The 18946-nt window shown below is 34.3% G+C and overlaps 1 protein-coding gene across 1 annotated transcript in view; it reads left to right on the top strand.

The window, feature by feature from the left end:
• The first annotated feature begins 6028 nt into the window (after positions 1-6028).
• LOC124632547 (elongation of very long chain fatty acids protein 4-like) overlaps positions 6029-18946 on the top strand; it is a 45320-nt gene continuing 32402 nt past the window's right edge. The window contains exon 1 of the mRNA XM_047167419.1: positions 6029-6161. The gene's annotated coding sequence lies outside the window, so the exon portion shown is untranslated. The remainder of the gene's footprint in view (positions 6162-18946) is intronic.

Genomic DNA, 18946 nt, shown 5'->3' with positions numbered 1-18946 from the left:
AGTTTATTGCTTTTCCATATATATTGAAATTGTCGTTCACACCGAACCGACTATACGCTGTTACGTCGTCTGTTGTAGCTGACTCTCAGTGGCCGATTATTTTACTACGCGACTATGCACGGCGGACGCGGATTGGCTACGCGGACGCAGTTGCCGAATAGCGCCGCTCCGCCGCGTACGCACCGCCGCGCCTCGGTACAGCACGTCGATAATTAGTGTCCCTTTTATATAAACTTAAACGTATAGTAACTCATCGAATGTTTTACTGTCATACGAAAATATTTCTTGAACTTATTTGGATAAAGTCTATATTCGAAATATAAAGTATGAAATTGACCAAGAAAACATCTCTTCAAATTTAAGGGATGTACCCACAATCTCTTCTTTTTATTATTTTCGTCTTCCTCTAGAGCTTCGCAAATGGCAACTATCTGAATGCGCATCATTTAATTGAAATATCAGTAAAACGTCTGATTTGAAAAAAATAAATTACGCTAGTTTTATCGTTTATAAAATACTACGAGCAACTTCAAATACTGAGCCCTTTTATGTGTAGAATAGTCAGCCGCTCAGCGTACGCATCTAGTGTGAACCTACAAGAGCCTATTCTTTTGTTCACACATGTAGCGCATCGTACGCTATAGCCTATTGTCGGCTTGGTGAGTACGCATACTGCAGATTGAGTCGAAGTTCACACTGGGGCAGACAGTGAGTATACTCACAGTCAGCGGCGGACAATACGTTTGGTGTGAACAATCCCTTAGGCTCATTTGAGTAATAGTATTTTTGCATATAATAATTCCGAGTACGCTTCATTATAGCCGTTATGTAAAAATAATGTTGAGTTTAAGCTGAAGCTGAAGATTTTTTACGACCTATTTGAAAAAATATTTCAATCAAAAAATGTATGTTGTCTGAAAAGGCATCCGATTGCGTTCAGTAGACCCCACAGAATGCGAGTAAAACTGCTGGTGGAAGCTGGTATTTAAATAATTTTCTTTCAATACAAAATATAAGTTCTTCAGATATTTCAGTCTGCTTAAATTTAAGCTCATTTTACACATATCCAAAACCATAATTCTCTTGTCAAAACTTATGAAAGTTTAAAATCACAGAAGTAGGAGTGTCTGAGTGATACCCACTCCTTAAATATTAAAGAATGACGTTTTGACGTCAGTATCGACTATCTTGTATGGTTATGTTATAAAATATTAAACTTTCACCTATTAGAGGGAATTTTTGATAATCTTCGTACTTTTATTCTCACGGAATCCTCTTCTATTCTAATATTATAAATCAGTTTGTGAAGTTTGTTGGTAATGATTATGAAAATGCTTTGACAACTAATTAGCTACTTAGTCATGTAGGTATTGTCATTAGAAGTCAGAACGTGTTCAAAATTTCATCCTAATCGGAGACCGGGAAGTGGGTCAAATTGAGATTCCAAGATTTTCTTACATACCTAGTTAGTTACAAGTGAACGTAATATAAGCGTGTTAAAATAATAAAAAGCCATATTTACTTTTTGTGAGTGTTATACGCTGTATTTTATTCTTATAAATATATATATATTGATGTATGTAAGTTCCTCCGGTGACCGATGAAACCGTAGAAAATGCTCGTTATAATATTATGTGTAAGTTCAGCTTTAAATTATAGGTGTGGCCTAAAAACAACTCTTTTGAAACGTAAAATTATTGAATTTGAGTAATTACATTTTGATTTAAATATGGGTTAAAAATCCAGAGCCTTTTCAAATCAACTAGTTTGAATCGAAAACCAAACTTTTATCATCCTCCAGATTGAATTGCTTCGAAGCAATAATATTGAAAGATAAATAAAAAGACTTTAAACAAATTCAAAAGTCTATTTGATCAAATCAATCTTATCTGTTTGGGTTAAGCGAGTAAATTAACATCTGAATAGTTTAAAACTCAAATTAATAAATGGTTTATTAATCGCAATTTAATTTTATTTCAATGACAAAATGATATAAAATAGAAATCAAAATGCGAAAACAGTACTTGAAAAGCACTTTCACTTTGTTAAGCGATTTTAATTCAATTGTAAACACATTTTGTTACAGCATTATTATCTAATTAATATGCAAAATATTTTATTGAAAGATATTATGCAAAGAAAACAAAAAATAACCCGCTCTGTAAATTGAATATTTGTCTCATATAAATCAAGTTTTTAATGGCTTAAAGATAGCCTTCTTTTTGGCTGAGTAAATCCGGAACTATTGCATAAATACTGCATCTATTTTAAACTTGGTGCAAAACGAGTTTCATCATTTGTTTAAACAAAAAACAAAAGAGTGCGATTTATTTGCGTAAATAAAGCCAACTGTCACCGCGTCTTATGTGCAGTTGATAGATGTAATATGACAATCTTAAAAATAAGAGTAACAACAGTTAGTGTATGCTCTTAAATTAAAGGTAGGCTTAATGGTATAAGGGTACCGAATGTTTTGTGCAATGGAAAGCTGTCAGTTTCAGGGAAAAAACTGCTGTTTGTACTGATGACTACTGACTGATAGCTGACTGATAACTGTACTAAGAAAAGGGGCTCGGGGTATAGCAATTTGTATACTGCCTGAAATCAACTGTCACTGAAATAAATGATTAGGCTATACGGCAGACTATTGTTGGAAGATGACACTATCAATAATGTAAAAATGATATAATATATTATGTGTAACTGTCACTTTTTCTTACGAAAACCTATGAATTTTTAACAGCTGTACAATATGAAATATCGTTCATGAGATCATGTTTTATTCATTCATCCTACTTTTAATTTAAAGTAACATGAGTAACTTTCTATTTATATTTTGAGCGTAAAGCGTTCTTTTTTTACGTAAGTAAAGTAATAGTAAAAAGTCGGGTAAAATTTTCATATTCATGAAAGTATGTATTATTTGGTTGTTTAATGGTAGCATTATGCGGTATGCTATAACAACGATTAAGTCTGATAATTGGACATGTCATTAACTTTACATTACGCAGACTATACATATACCTATATGGTATAGTTTGCGAGATTGTTCCAAAGAGTTATCGCGACCTTGGTACTTAAAGAGCTCCAAAAGGAATAGGGGTATGTTTAAGTGTCCGATGTCCATTTTCACCAACAAAAACCTAAATTTAGGGATCCCTTAAGAGCATATAGGAAACACTTAATACGAATTTCGTTTTCACCAAACTCTAAATGTCCCTTATAACCTTTATTATTGGGGGGGCCCTTATTCTGAGTAATACTTAGTTAGGGAAACGTTAAGAGATTGTTGGTGAAAACGGGCATGACACTCTCTTCTGGCATCCAAAATGAAAGAGAATTAAAAATTTTCTCATCGTCTCTATAGCGATACTTGAGATACTCGTGGCTTAACCAAGTGTTTCGGAGGGCACGTTAAATTCATGGATCCCGGCTATCATTTGAACATTTTTGACAGTCGTTACGGGTAACCAAAAGCCAAAAGTCTGACAACTAGTCTTACCAACGAGCGTGAAATAGTTCCTGCAAGATACATAGCGAATAAAGTACCAAACAGCTAATAAATTATAGGTAAAGTTTATTCGTAAATTTCCTAATGAACGATACTTACTATTTGAAGTGTAATTAACTTAGCAACTTGTTTAAAGAGGTTCACAAATAAATCATGGTTCAAGTTTGTCTAGAGTTGGGATTAACGTGATATGGATTAGATTAAATAGCTAAATTTAATTGGTTATCTATTGTTGAAACTAGTTTTAATGGCAATATTGTATCAATTTTAATATTGACTTTGTGTTTTCAATTGAAATACGCTGGGTACTTATAATTATTAGTTATTTTAATTTCAACTCTAATTACGACTACTTTATAAATGGAATCAGCGGTTTTTTTTTTATTTTTGCTTTAACGGTGAAATGAGCAAAGTAGCCGAAATTTGCTATAGGCATAATTTGAAATCTAGAATCATTCATAAATTATAAAGATGAAAGTGAGTTTGTTTGTTACACTTTCTCTTCAAAACGCCTAAGCCGATTGAGATTTTATATTGAAGTTAGACCGTGAAAACGGTTGGACATTCACGAAGTTATTCCATTTCTGAAAACCAATTAATAGAATACAAATATATTTTGCTATCTGGATCTTATAATATACATTTTCGGCTATAATGTCATGAGAGATCAGGCGCAGGACCGACATTTTGTACTCTCCAATGCACGAGTGTATCAATCACCAACTTCCAGGCTATGGGCTGCATTTTTGAAAGTTTCTAAAGCCCACAAAACTATTTCGGCCTGACCCGGGAATCGAACCTGAGACCACCACCATAATATATTTACATTATAGTCGGTGGAGAACCCCAGAATAAAAACTCATTTTCGATATTTTAAATCAGTAGACTGCACGGAACAAACACTATGACTGCATAACGTCAAGAGTCGAGAGTTGTGTGCCAAACATATACATCTGAGGACCTTCGTGTCATATGAAATGTTTACTTTCCGCAGTTTCCAATGGGGAAAACTTTGACTTCAGTTGTGAACGCTCTTACTTTGTTTAAAATTTTAAATGGCCTGTCATACTGTTGGTGGGTTGTATGTTTTTATGAGTCGTGTCTTTGTTTCCTTTTCTGTTGTATTTTTTTTCGTTTATGTAGGTATATTGTATTATATTTATTTAATTCTAGTTTTCAGTATTTTTTGTTATAGCGGCAACAAAAATACATCATCTGTGAAAATTTCAGCTCTCTAACTATCACGGTTCATGAGATACAGCCTGGTGACAGACGGACGGACGGATGTACAGAGGAGCGAAAACAATAGGGTCCCGTTTTACCCTTTGGGCACGGAACCCTAAAAAGTTAAATGTTTAACTTTCAAATTTAAAACTAGTCGATTTCCCTCGATTTCGCCCACGTGACGTGGAAACTCAAATCTAAAGTATGTCCCTCAGGAAAAATCTAGGTTAACCTAACCTAACCTAACAGTGAAATAATTATTCAAAGCGGTTCAGGAGCTCCGGAGTCCATTTGATTCAAACAAATAATTAAATCTTTCATATTTACATATTAATTTAGTTTAAGTTTAGATAACAACACAACGGCAAGTCCCTTTCCTAGCTCATTAGAAGCTGACAAACAAATTCATCAAAGTCAAATTTCATAACAAAACAACTTATAAGGCATATTACACACGACGTGAATACGAAACGTAGCCACGTGCCTTTAGTGTGTGCTTATTTTCATTTTACAACTCGTTAGTCTCAACATTGCCATAAAATGCGACGAAGCGCGACGTTAACGCGAGTGTGTAATCCGCCTAACAGCTAATGCAAGTCGAAATTACATAAAGCTTTAGAATCAGCTGTCGAGTTGTGATAAAACTGAAAACTAGTTCTAGATTCGGAAATAGTGAAACCTGTTTTGATTTCTTTTTTCTTTTTTCATAATGCACAAGTAGTAAATGATTGATAGTCTATAAATAGATTTATGCAATTTCTTTTTTTATGTAGTATAAATATTTTTGCTTGCGTGGGATAAAAAATCGATATTTGATGTATTTTTTTCATAGTTAATTTTTTATAGAAATTTATGACAATTTGGAGCTACAGCTGTATAGACAATTTGATGCAAATCAATAAAGAAAACTAAAGTGATAACGTCCCATAATTTTGTGTGAGAAGTGTATATTCTTAATACATTTGCCCAAAAGCACACCCAAAAGCTATATAGAATGGTATTAGGTAATCAGTTAATCCTAAAACAAGCTAAATAGATTAAATGAAGTCATTTCGATAAAGAAATTAAAGAAAAAACACCTGTTAGTATCGATTTCCGCAAAGATTTTCTATCTAAGAACTTAAAAAAAATATATCTTCATTACCACGGTATTTACCAAAGAAAACACGGCATCGTACCATTCATTTAACAGTCTTACGTAAGAATAATCGGCGTGAAAATGGTACATAACACATAGACCCACCCTTGGTAATGTGAACGTGAGTTGTCGTAAAGTTTCCGCGACCGTCGTACGCGCAGTCGGGTTTGGCAAGCGCGGCGCTTTGGCTGCGCGGGAGACGCGAGTGACAGTGTTGCGAAAGTACTTTCGTGAAGTTCTTTTTTTTGTCGGAGTTCGATTTTCTTTCTGTTGATAGGATTTTTTTAGGTGAGTTCGTATATTTTTTTTAGTTTTTCTAAATATATTTTTTTAAATAATATTATGATTTAGAACTGCGGAAATATTTTATTAATTTGATAAAATTATTACTGTCAATAAAAATACATCGTTACAAGGTGCAAGATAAATTGTAAAGCTCGCATAATTTTATGCACAATCAACAAATTGGAATCAATGAACGTGAAATAAATATTATTCATTTCCTGAAGACATTTTTAATAAGAGAATGCTTTACTTCGTTAAAATGCATTTTTAACGAAGTAAAGCATTCTCTAACTCTAATTATAAAAAACAACAATCAGGAGCAATAATTTGACCAATCAGTTTGAAGATTAATTATTTGTGTAAACCGTATTTGTAGGTAAGTTGGTATACGTTGATTTTCAAAACTCTTAGCAAAATGGTTCTATTTAGGAATTCGACCTACAAGCGATTTATAAGTTTCAGACTAAATTGTGAGGAACATTTTAAGTAATTAATTTTAGGCTTAGAAGTCCAAATATAATAGGACCCTACACTAAATTATTTACTTTATTGAAGGGGCTATAATACTAAGGGTTAAATTAAAACCTCAGTGGTACAGTCCCGGTAGTATAAAGGGTACGATTACTGATTACTGAATACCAAATAATGGATCAACTAACGCAGAAATTAACAAATTTCATAATAACTGGGCTTTTCTATTATTTTTACAGATATTCAACTGTGTTATAAATTCTATTCTTATCGTATCTCCAATTATTCGCGAATGCAACTTACACAAAAAATGGTTTTCAGTCGTACCTATTATGTTTTACAATGTCATTTATTTTATTCTATCTTTAAATAGATAGAATTGGCCGCAAAATACTGAAATATTTCTACAACGCTTTAAAAAAATATGTGAACCAATTTTGATAACATTCAGTATTTATACGAGTTTTCCGGATGTTTGAAAAAGTTCTATCAAAAATACACTAAATGCCAGTCTATAAATAAATTCTCAATTTACAGAAAAAGTCCGATTCCCAAATATAACTTGCAATCTTCCAAAGACAAACTTTACTTAGAAATAAGGTAAATTTCACTGAAGAAAATCGGGATTATTTCGCAAAAGTTCTAAGTAGGTTATAAGATTTCATTGGTAGGCTCCATTGAACAGATATTGAGTTTGCATAAATTTCGCTGATTTTCGTGGTTTGAATAAACTACGTTTCATATCGAGAAAGGATAAGAATTTGATTGATGAATCTTGCCATTATGTTGTATTTTGAATTATTATAATCACAAATGACGACTTTCATTTGTAACGTAATGATATAATTCACGAAAAAAGTATTAGGCTAGCTAATCTTATGAAAACTGATACCAGTTTTTTTGTTCTTTAAACATTTTATAAATTACGTTACGGGTAGTCAGAAGCCAGTAAGTCTGACACCAGTCTAACCAAGGGGTATCGGGTTGCCCGGGTAACTGGGTTGAGGAGGTCAGATAGGCAGTCGCTTCTTGTAAAGCACTGGTACTCAGCTGAATCCGGTTAGACTGGAAGCCAACCCCAACATGATTGGGAAAAGGCTCGGAGAATGAAACATTTTATAAATTCAGTTTTTTGCTATCCGAGATACACCAACATACGACAAAAATTCTATCTGGGATTTTCAGAAACGAGAACGCCTAAAGCCTAGCAGTTCAGTTTACCTAACCTAGGTAAACTTGTATGCCTAAGCCTTTTACATCCAACATAGATTACCAATGAAAAATATATTGTCAATTACGCATTATAGGTAGTAGAAGAGATATAAGGAAAAACTGTAGTCCTGCGTCATTTTCACTTTTGAGCCTGCAAAAGAACTGCTTCTTTTAAGAGCTTACATTATTGCTAGACTTTTCATATATAACTTACCATTTATCTAAAAACAAGTAAGAATCTCAAAAGTTTAATCAAAATCTTTGACCCTATCACTAACCGAGTTATCAATTGATTTAGCCCTTACTTTCAAAGCCAAAACTGATATAAAATCCTTCAAATACATTAATTCAAAAATAAACTTCAGTTATAAAAGCCCAAATATCAAGATCGTTGCAAGCAAAGAATATTAAATTTTGCTTTTCATTTATATGGATATTCAATGTCAATTAATGTACCTAACATTAAATAGTAAATTTACATATTTTACGGGCCTTATTTCAGAATACAATAGTAGAAAGAAATAAAAAGCCTATTCTTGTACTTAAAAAAAAAAACTCATAATTTAATTTGGTTAAATTCACTGGTTGTACGGTAGAGATTTTTGAAAGTTAAGCCTACAGAAAATTAACATAATGAACGGAACATTTTTTAAGTATCAATACTCTTATACACTTACAACTTTTTATGTGTACAACTTTCACTTAATTGAGTGTGTAGTTACGTTATACGTTGAGAGATTACACTAGCTTTTTGTTCTGGTTTTGCCTATCTGAGATAAGCTACAGATTATGGACACGCAAACTTCATATTCAAAAAGGTGCATTTTATGTACTTTAGTACATTAGTGTGTTAAGTCAAATATTGCAAAAATATAGGTACTTTTTCCTATTAAAAAAATCGTAGTAATATTTCCTCTTATTCTCGTTTTCCAATTCAGTTTTGGCTCACGCATACTGCTATTGTTGAATGGCTTTATCGAAAATAAAGTCAGGGGTTACCAGGTTTTCATCTTGCACACTCGTGCGTATCAAACATGACAATGAATCTTTTTTTAGCAATATATATATACATGAGGCATGTAATGTATTTATTGGAACGTATCAAATACTAGCTATTTTCCGGTGGTTCCACCCGCGTCCTGTAGAAACTTCTCTAGGACCCGGATAAAAAGCAGGTTTTTGCCTTCCTCGATAAATAGGCCTTCTGTCACAAAAATAGTATTTTTTTTAAATTCAGCGCTGTGGTTCCTAGGCTTAAAAAAATGCTCCAAAACAATGTTTAAAAAAATGCTCAAAGACCAATATAATATTAATTAATTTTACCAAATATTGTCGATACATGACCAGGTAACCAAAATGAGCACGTCCTTTCTGAGAGCACGTACGTGCATTGTTATTGAGTAAGATTTCCGCAAAAGAAAGTGATATAAAACTCGAGCACCCAGTTTTGTGCAGTTCTTGTAAAAAACACTGCATCTGACATTGATTGCACTGCACTTATTTCGGCGCATAAAAAAGAGAAAGTTTTGGTATTAAAATAAGTTGAGTCAGGCCTTTAAGTGTATCAAATCACTGACATCATTTTTCGTGTGGCATAATTTTGTGAATTTTTCGGTTCAAATTACTATGGACTTCACATATTTTCTGTAGCATTAAATAAATACTGTAGAGGTACTCAAAACTCTTGTGCACAAAAAATGATGTTTCACTGAATTTGGATATTTAAAAGATAAAATAAATTAGTTTATCATAACTTACTATCCACCCTGAAAAAAACTGTCAATAAATTAAGCAAAATACTTAATAGGTTCCTAAACAAAATACGTTTACTCAAAACTACATATATACGTCATAACTGAAATATGATAAGAAATACAAGTACGTTTACTAAATAGCTTTTCACAAGCTTAAGTGTAGGTATAAAGGTGAGATTCCACCAAAATTATTTGTACACATTTTGTACACTTTAGGGAAATTTAAGAAGTGTTCGTCGTCGTCACAGCCTCAAAAGCAAAACGTCCATAGCTGGATAAAGGCCTCCCAAAAGTGGGGAGATTTTCCCATGTCCACCTCGCTGGAAATTGAACTAGAAAATGTATAAGAAATGTTCACACGCAATTTGTCACTGTTTGCTAGACTTGTATAAACATTTGTGCTTATTCACAGTCCTACTAACCGGCAGAATCTCACCTTAAGCTTCATTCTGTCTGTCTTCGTGAGGTTTTAAGCTTCCCTTCCCCACATGTCAAAATGTAGGCCACCTTTCATTTCGTGAATTGTAACTGAAAATACGATGATATTCGTCGAAATTTTCATACTGAAATTGCTGTGTTCGTATCTTTGAAAGCAAAACCGGTGTTGAGAATGATAAAATATTATTAATTTCAAAATGGATGTTCAAGATTTTGTAAAATTTGATGAATTGTGTCAGTTTCTTGGTGGTTTGTTTACCTATTTTTGTTCCTTAGAGCTTAAAAATAAGCTTGTCATTTTGTTTTCGAATTCTTCTGAAATTTTCAGAAAATTAAAACTGTAAATCCAGTTTCAGTACACAGACCATGCAAGTTATTCATATTTGCAAACAAAATTAAAAACATTTTGAAACCTTAGCAAATACAATAAGCTAATACAATATGATGGTGGAAAATTGCTTTTAAACTTCTCAGGAAGACAGGAAGTCATAATAGTCTGTTACCTAACTTTGTAAACTTCCGATTGGTCGGATATGGTAGGCGATAGTACTTCAAAATACTTATCTTAAGTACCTTCGTCTCTTGGGTGGTTACACTCTTAATGGACTGTGAATAAGTTATATAGTAAAAAGAGTTGAAAAATTATTTTTCTTGCAAATAAAAGTACTAATTTTTTTTCTAGAGTTAAGTTTAATTGAGTGTATTATCGGTTATAAATATATTTCTGAAATTTAATGATTCAGTTGATACCGATTACAGTTAGCAAAAGAGTTGGCATTATTTAATTTGTATCAAAGATTGGCTTCAGCGTCTCGTATAGTCTAGGTCGGGCACTCAGATAATATGTAGCATTCATTGATAAACTAATCTGATGACTACCTATTTCAAGAGATTTTTGGCGTTCAACAAATTTACCAAACTTTCAGGTCTTTAATACGTTTCAAGTAGATATAGAAAAGGTATAGATATAGTAAGGGTAGAAACTGACCTCAGAGTTCATCTTTTATTCCCAACTAGAGATTTATCAACATACGTATCAACATAAGTACATAGTTACGGTAGTCACAGTTGTATCTAGAAACAAATATACAAAGTATCGAGGAAATCCTTTGTGTTATAAACTCGCAGTTCACGGCCGTTGTCATGTCATGGGAACTTTAACAACTGCTTTGTTCAGATTCTGTTGATTCATCTTTCAATGTTTATACTTTCTGTATATTTACATTTTATTCTTCTAACCTACATACAGACATGTGTTGCTAGGGAGTTTGTTGCGCCACTTCTTCTTCCCAGCAAAAATACATAGGTAAACGTTTTTGAGTTTGTTTTAATAACATAATTTCTAAGCTGTGGATTTAATTTGTTATTCGTATCAATACAATCTTGTGTGTAGTTTTCATATAGGTAAGTTGGTTTAATTGTACTTTTGTTGAAGCGCAAAAGGTACCTCTATTAAGTAACTATAAACCTATCGACAAAGAGATAATATATTTCCGCACCTTATAAAATACTAGCCGTTTTCCCGTGGTTTTACCCGCATCCCGTGGTAACTACTGCCCGTACCGGGATAAAATATAGCCTATGTTACTCGTGGATAATGCAGCTTTCGAATGGTGAAAGAATTTTTAAAAACTGTCCAGTAGTTTTTGAGCCTATTCATTACAACCAAACAAACAAACAAACAAACAAACAAAGTTTTCCTCTTTATAATATTAGTATAGATTGCCTATATATAGTGATAACGATCCCACGAGCAAGTATTGTTCATTTAGTTTTTAAACCCGAGTTATTAATATTTATAACGTAAACGTAATTTAACTCTTATTATAAACTATACAACATTTTAAATCAGAATGAAAGTTCAATTTCTTTTTAAAATATACTCGTACCAATGAAACCGAGATAATTAACAAAGAATCAGCGATGTTTATTAGTTAGAAACAAATAAAATTGCTCATTTATTTTATTTCGCTTTCATTTTACAATTAATTTGAAAGGCCATAACTTTGTTTTATATGTTTTAGGTTTATCGTTATAAAATGAAAGGTAATTGTGTTTTAGAAATTATATGGTCTTTTATACATGACTCGGAGAGTCAGAAATATCGACAAACAATAGGTATTTCTAACTTGCAGGCTTTAAATTCATGGAACATTCTAAAGAGTGTCTGTGTAATGGTGTCGAATGTTCACATCTACAGAAACTTACATTTCATGATGTAAGCATAGGTGACTGGTAAATAATAACCAATACATAAACACGTGATTCCTCTCATCTCAATTTCTCTTTCATCATCATCTGCCTAGCCTTTTCCCTACGTTGGAGTCGTTGCTAAAGGGCCCAATACCCCTAGATATGACTGGTTGCCAGATTTTCTGACTGCCACCCGTAACGACCGCCAAAGATGTTTATCATTGTTTGACAGCCGGACCTAGAGTTTATCGAGTCATCTAAAACACAACAATAGAATTACATTATTATAATTACTATAGGGTCTGACAACAAATAAAATGTAATGGAGATTTTATGCAGTTGATATAAACACGTTTATGGCATCCTATAAAACTGACCACTAATAAGATAGTTCATTAGTGCACACAAGTAATATGTTGATAGCCTGTCTCTGCCACACACCATTCAAGATTACAATAATATATTAAAAACTCATTTATCTAGAGTAGACTGAAAACGTCCTTCACCACTTCATATGTGAAAGAAGTAATGGTAAAAAACGACGACCTCTGTGGCGCAAAGGTCACCAAGCCGGACTGCCGAATCTGAGGTCCCGGGTTCGATTCCCGGTTCGATCGACATTTGTGTGATGAGCATGCTTGTTGGTCGTGGTCTGGGTGTTACAATATGTATTTATAAATATGTATATATGTAGCTATATGTAGTTTATCAGTTGTGTTAGCACCCATAACACAAGTTAATTAATAACTTAGCGTGGGGCTAACCGACCGTGTGTGAAAAGGTGTCCCGACATTATTATTAAAAAAAAAGGCCCTAACAACTGCATTGATTGTATATTATTATTTAACTTTTTAAAAGGTTATATAAAACACGACTTGGTAAATCAGAACCAAGTTTTTCCATTAATTTACTGTTACATGCTGCACTTTTTGTAAGCAATCATCAAATGACCTCTCATGAGACTCTTACCGTCTTACCACAAAAACTTTTAAACGTCAGTTTAAGCCTTGTCTAAAAAAATGTCAAATTATGACGTTGACATATGGTTCATTTTGCAGCCACAATTTTTTTAGACACGTGTAAAACAGGCGTTTAAGTTTTTGTAGTAAGGCCATTACTGACTAAAACCCAGCCCATCTTATTTTAAAACGTGGTTTTATGAAGTACCCGCTTTAATAATAGCTTTAGTCCACTGATTTTGTTCGGGACGGTGGTTTAAAGGTGGTATTTTAAGCCCTCTATGTACCAGAAACTCTTTGGAACAATCTCGCAGCTGCTACAAATGTGGTTTGATCGTGTGTGTTCGGCTTTATAGGTTAAGGGTCCATTTAAACGCTCTGCTCTCAGCATAATCATCAATCTTAATACACCATGCACATCATTAGTTTATTCATGACAGTTTATGTCTGTCACTTTAATTAAAAGCATTGTAGGAACTTCAAGTGTGGTTTAAGTCAGCTCAATGTGTGATAACAACTTAGTTTTCAACGTGAAGAATAAAGAGGTCAATATCTGAAGCGTGTGTTTATTTTTTTTTCTTTAACGCAGTTATCTTATGAGATGTCCGATTTGGAGAATTCTTTCAGTGATATATGGCCTATTTATGGTAGAAGGTTAAAGCCATTTTCTATATACGTAGCTCCACTTCAGCACTTGAGCAAGCGTGGTGATTAATGCTCAATCCTTCTCCGTGTGAGAGGAGGCCTGTGCCCAGCAGTGGGACGATATAAAGGCTGTAACAGTAGCTCCACTTAATAGTTTAAATAGTGAAACCACGGGAGGAAGCTAGATATGTATCAACCACCCACCATATTTATTATTACACTAGCTGTTGCCCGCAACTTCGTTTGCGTGGGCAATATAGAATCGTCAAAATACTACTTATCCCGTAGGTGCATTCTTTCACGTGACAGTATAATTAGGATTAGCACTTAGCAGTCGCATAGATTCAATGATCAAGGTTGTGTTGTGGATGTGACCATTTATCTAAACAAAAGAAGTAAAGTTTGTGACGTTGTGAATATCTCTGGATCTAGTCAGCCAATTTGGAAAATTATTACGTATGGTGCGTAAGTAATTTTCACAGGAAACAGCTATAATCTATGTCTATATGCTTTGAGTCTGACAAAGCTGTCATTTGTACATTTTCTGCAGCTGCTGTGACTAATCAGAAGCCAGAAAGTCTGTCAGTCTTACCATGGATAATGTCTTGTAATGTGACTGGATTGAAGAGATCAGATAGGTAGTCGCTCCAAGCAAAATATTGGTACTCGAACAGATTCGGCGACTGGAAGCCAACACCAACATAGTTGGGGAATAGCTGGATGGATGATGAAATGAGTCATCATCATCAGCAGGCGCATAGGGTAGGATAGTTTCACTTACTCACTATGGTAAGGCTGACCCCACATTAGGCGTGCGCGATCCTCGGGCGTGTGAGTAGTGCGGGCGTCGCGAGCGCGCTGCGTGAACATCGCGTTTTGCTGCCCTGCGGCATGTGTGAAGAGTGCAAGCGACGCGCTCGAGGCGAGCACGCGGCGCTCGAGTTGCGTTCTTACCCCTTCGCCCGCTATCCCCGCCGCCCGCTAAACGCCTTAGCAGTTAAACGTCAAGGAGAGCGGCGCGTGCGCGCCGCGAGCGCGCTGCAAGTGCCGCAGGGCAGCAAAACGCGACGCTCACGCGGCGCGCTCGCGACGCACGCGCGGCGCTCGCGCTACTCACACGCCCGAGGATCGCGCACGCCTAATGTGGTGGCCTAAGCTGGGACTCCACCGAAATGTTTGCATTAGTTCACGAATAGGCAAAATGTACGTATCTGAGAGAGTCCACTTCATGTGTTCGTACTTGAAACCTGCAGTTTTGCCAAGATTTTCAAAATGTACGCTCGCAATTTGTCATTTCTTGGTGGAGCCAGCAAATCAAAAGAAACATAAGTGTTGTATACTGTGCGTCACTATCGCACACTGGGAAAATTTCACTCTTGCGGAGGACGTTTATATACCATATTTTGTGTCACACGTAAACAGGACGTAAGTATCCACCGAAACACTTTCAAAGATCTGATGAACGAACAAATCAGACCTGACTTGGTCACCTGGGGCCAATCAGAGCTCTATGAAGCGATAATACGCTTTGGCTCCTACTGTTATTGTGGTTTCTGAAAATTTATTCACCTCATTCAACGATGAATGTAATTCTGATGGTACTATTAAGAACACTTGCTTAGCGCAGAAGCTGACGTTGGCAGGTCAACTCTTTTGACTTCTCGAATAGGATACCATTGGTTTTTGTGCAATGCACACCTGCAATGCATTCTGGATTAGGATAGGATATAGGTGGATAGGATTTGCAACAGAGAACAATTCTGTCTTTGTAATTGAATGATATCAAACGTTGTTTTATATAAAAGGTTTTTTTTTAGACTTGGCTCGGGTCTAACTGAGACTGTTCGTAATCGTGAACAGTGTATTAATTGCGATCGGAAGTTGAAAGTAAGCATGTCTCTGGTATGCGACGCGTATTTTGTACGTTTTCAGACGCGATAAGGCAGCTCCCATTTCTTATCTGCACTTTGTATCTGGGCTGGTTTTTAAAGCTACAGAAGCCTACATTATAAAAAAAGTCGTGGTGGCCTAGTGGGCAAAGAACCAACCTCTCGAGTATGAGGGCGCGGGTTCGATTCCAGGTCAGGCAAGTACCAATGCAACTTTTCTAAGTTTGTATGTACTTTCTAAGTATATCTTAGACACCAATGACTGTGTTTCGGATGGCACGTTAAACTGTAGGTCCCGGCTGTCATAAAACATCCTTGGCAGTCGTTACGGGTAGTCAGAAGCCAGTAAGTCTGACACCAGTCTAACCAAGGGGTATCGGGTTGCCCGGGTAACTGGGTTGAGGAGGTCAGATAGGCAGTCGCTTCTTGTAAAGCACTGGTACTCAGCTGAATCCGGTTAGACTGGAAGCCGACCCCAACATAGTTTGGGAAAAAGGCTCGGACGATATATGAGAAGCCTACATTATCTCACGCTTAGCAGCGCTTGCGAGAGATAGATCCTGATTTCTTCTAGGATTAAGTTTTCATATTTTGCATCAGAAAAAATAATACTACTCACTCAAAGTAATTTGTTTAAGGCCACCACATTAGTGGAAGATAAGCTAAACTATGTTTATGAAAAAATCCTGATATGAACTCCATCTGTAACTTTAAATTATAATTAATTGTTCCACTAAAGTCATCATTTTTGACATAATGTTCAAAAAATAATTTAGATGGCACCGTTTTAAATTTGGCTGAGATCTATTAATTTTCCTTTCATCAAGGTAATAATTATAGTTGGATTTTGATGTGGCACGGCAAACTGACAAACACTATTGAAATGTCTATCTAAAAATTACACTACGTGTTAAAATATGGTGAATTACGGAAAATACACAACTCCATCTATTGAAATAATAGTATATAAAGAATGTAAATGGTAATTCATTGTTATTTACCACCTCGCTTCTTGATGTATTTTATTTACCACAGATGGAGCTACTTTAACCTGTACTGTTTTGTCAAACAGATTGCGTGTCGTAATATTTTACATCTTGAATTCACTAAATTAATCATATCTTTTGATAGAGTGAACCGATTTCGATGAAACAAAGCCTAAGTAATACCCCAAGTTACGTAGAACTTTTGTATATAAGCATTGTCTGCATTAAATTCGTAGATTTTACGTGAATCCCGAACAAACAATCACTTTCTACAGATTTATTATATGTATAGACTTATCTGAAACATAGTCTGAGAAGTATTATAACATTATTTGATTCATTTATTTTCCTTACTTATACCATTACGAAATCCTTTGAGAAAATTCACGGAAAATTCCGTAATTCCGGCTTGGGAAAATAGTCGAATACTGATAAGGGTCAAGAATATTGCCTATAACAAGACGAAAATTCTTGATATTTGCCCTGTTACCGAGATTTCCCTTTATTTAGTGGGTCTTTAGGAAATATGTATGCAAGCGCGGTCGTGTTGTGAATATTTTATTTTATTATTTTTTATGATATTATTATGAGAAATAAATGGTAAGGAGAAAGTCGGTTATTAAGTTAACAATTATTACTAAACACTAGTAATAAAACTAAAAGTCCGAAAGTCTTTCAAAATCAGCATAATTCTAGGAACAAAACAATAAACTTAATTACTTAATCTGGAAATTGTCATAGCAGTTACGTTTTAGTTTTTTACAGCATGTCTAGATGGTTTCTTTTTTATTGAAATAATCTGTACTAAATAACAGCAAAGCTTTACTGTCTTATCTTTAAAGGCATAAAAATAAAATGCACGTCATGTAATCTATGAAACAAAATAATTAAGAAACCTTTATCTCAGATTATTCATCGTTTACATAACAGTGGGTCTACATGAGCTTGGATATAAAACAGCTTAATAAAAATCTTTTTCCGATCTCATACGGTCTATTTTAAATAGGTTTGATACTATTTTTACTTCGCTTAATATTATTTTTATTAAGTAGTCTGCAGAGTTTTTCTAAATCTGAATGATGCTTTTTTACGCTTGCTATGCTTGCTATGCTATGCTTTTTTTTATTATTTTTTATTTAGACTACTGTGACAAGAAATTGCACCGATCCACCCGTGACTACGGTCGGATTATTAACAAATACGTGTACAAATCACGAAAGATTGAAATTATTTTGATTTTATTCCATTATAAAAATATTTCGCGCATTTCAATATTCTTTTTCATGATGAACTGTTTGCGGTGGATCTGATTATCTCATTACCATTATATTTTATGTTTGACTTGTAAATGTCATGCTGTCATGTACATAAAATGTTCTCTTGAATTATTTTAAACATGACCTTTTATTATTATGTCTCTACAAAATTGGACTGAGTACATCACTATGTATGACTCACTTATTACCATTAATTAAAATCATAATCATATCATATATTCAATGAATTAAAATATTATCAATGAATAATAAATATATTCGCTTGATTTCTGAAATATTTTTTGTAACTTATTTTAATTTCTTATCGATATAAACTAATTAATATTTTGTATAATTTACTTACTCTTTACTACATACCCGTACCTAAATTCATATTCTTATAAATTAAATTATTCACTACCTTAACAAATACAAACTTCCATACATCATCCGATTGAGCTCGTAACACGGAACAACTACATACATCTCAAAACGGCACGTGATTCACTGCAGCTGTCTCCCTCACTTCCATACAGATGTATCTGCTATCCCGCTCTAAGATTTCACTTTCTCTTGACCAGTAACATAGGAAGTGACAATGAGTGACCGACAGCTGCTAGTAAAGACTTTTTGTACTAATATAATAATAGGCTTTGAGAAATGTAATGAAACAAGAAAAAAAAAATAGTAAAGGAAAGTTGGTCATTTGAATAAAAGTTGCCGAAAAACTTTAGGTGTTGTCCAATATTGTAAAGGTCTCTATCTGGCTCGTTCAATGGCAAACTATAGTTCGGCCATTCAGAGAATGCGTTCCTGACACGTCGCGATTGAACTGACGACGTAACTACATTCATTGATTATTGATATAATAATGTTGTTTTAATGCTCCTCAATGGTTAAAACGGTAAACAACCAGCAAAAATATTTTTATCGTAACTGCAACGCCATTGCAAAGTTACGTCGTCAGTTCAATCGCGACGTGTCA

This window comes from Helicoverpa zea, chromosome 8 (genome assembly GCF_022581195.2).
Source record: "Helicoverpa zea isolate HzStark_Cry1AcR chromosome 8, ilHelZeax1.1, whole genome shotgun sequence".
Lineage (NCBI taxonomy): Eukaryota > Metazoa > Arthropoda > Insecta > Lepidoptera > Noctuidae > Helicoverpa > Helicoverpa zea.
Note: the sequence above shows the minus strand (reverse complement) of the source record. Positions and strands in the feature narration are given on the sequence as shown.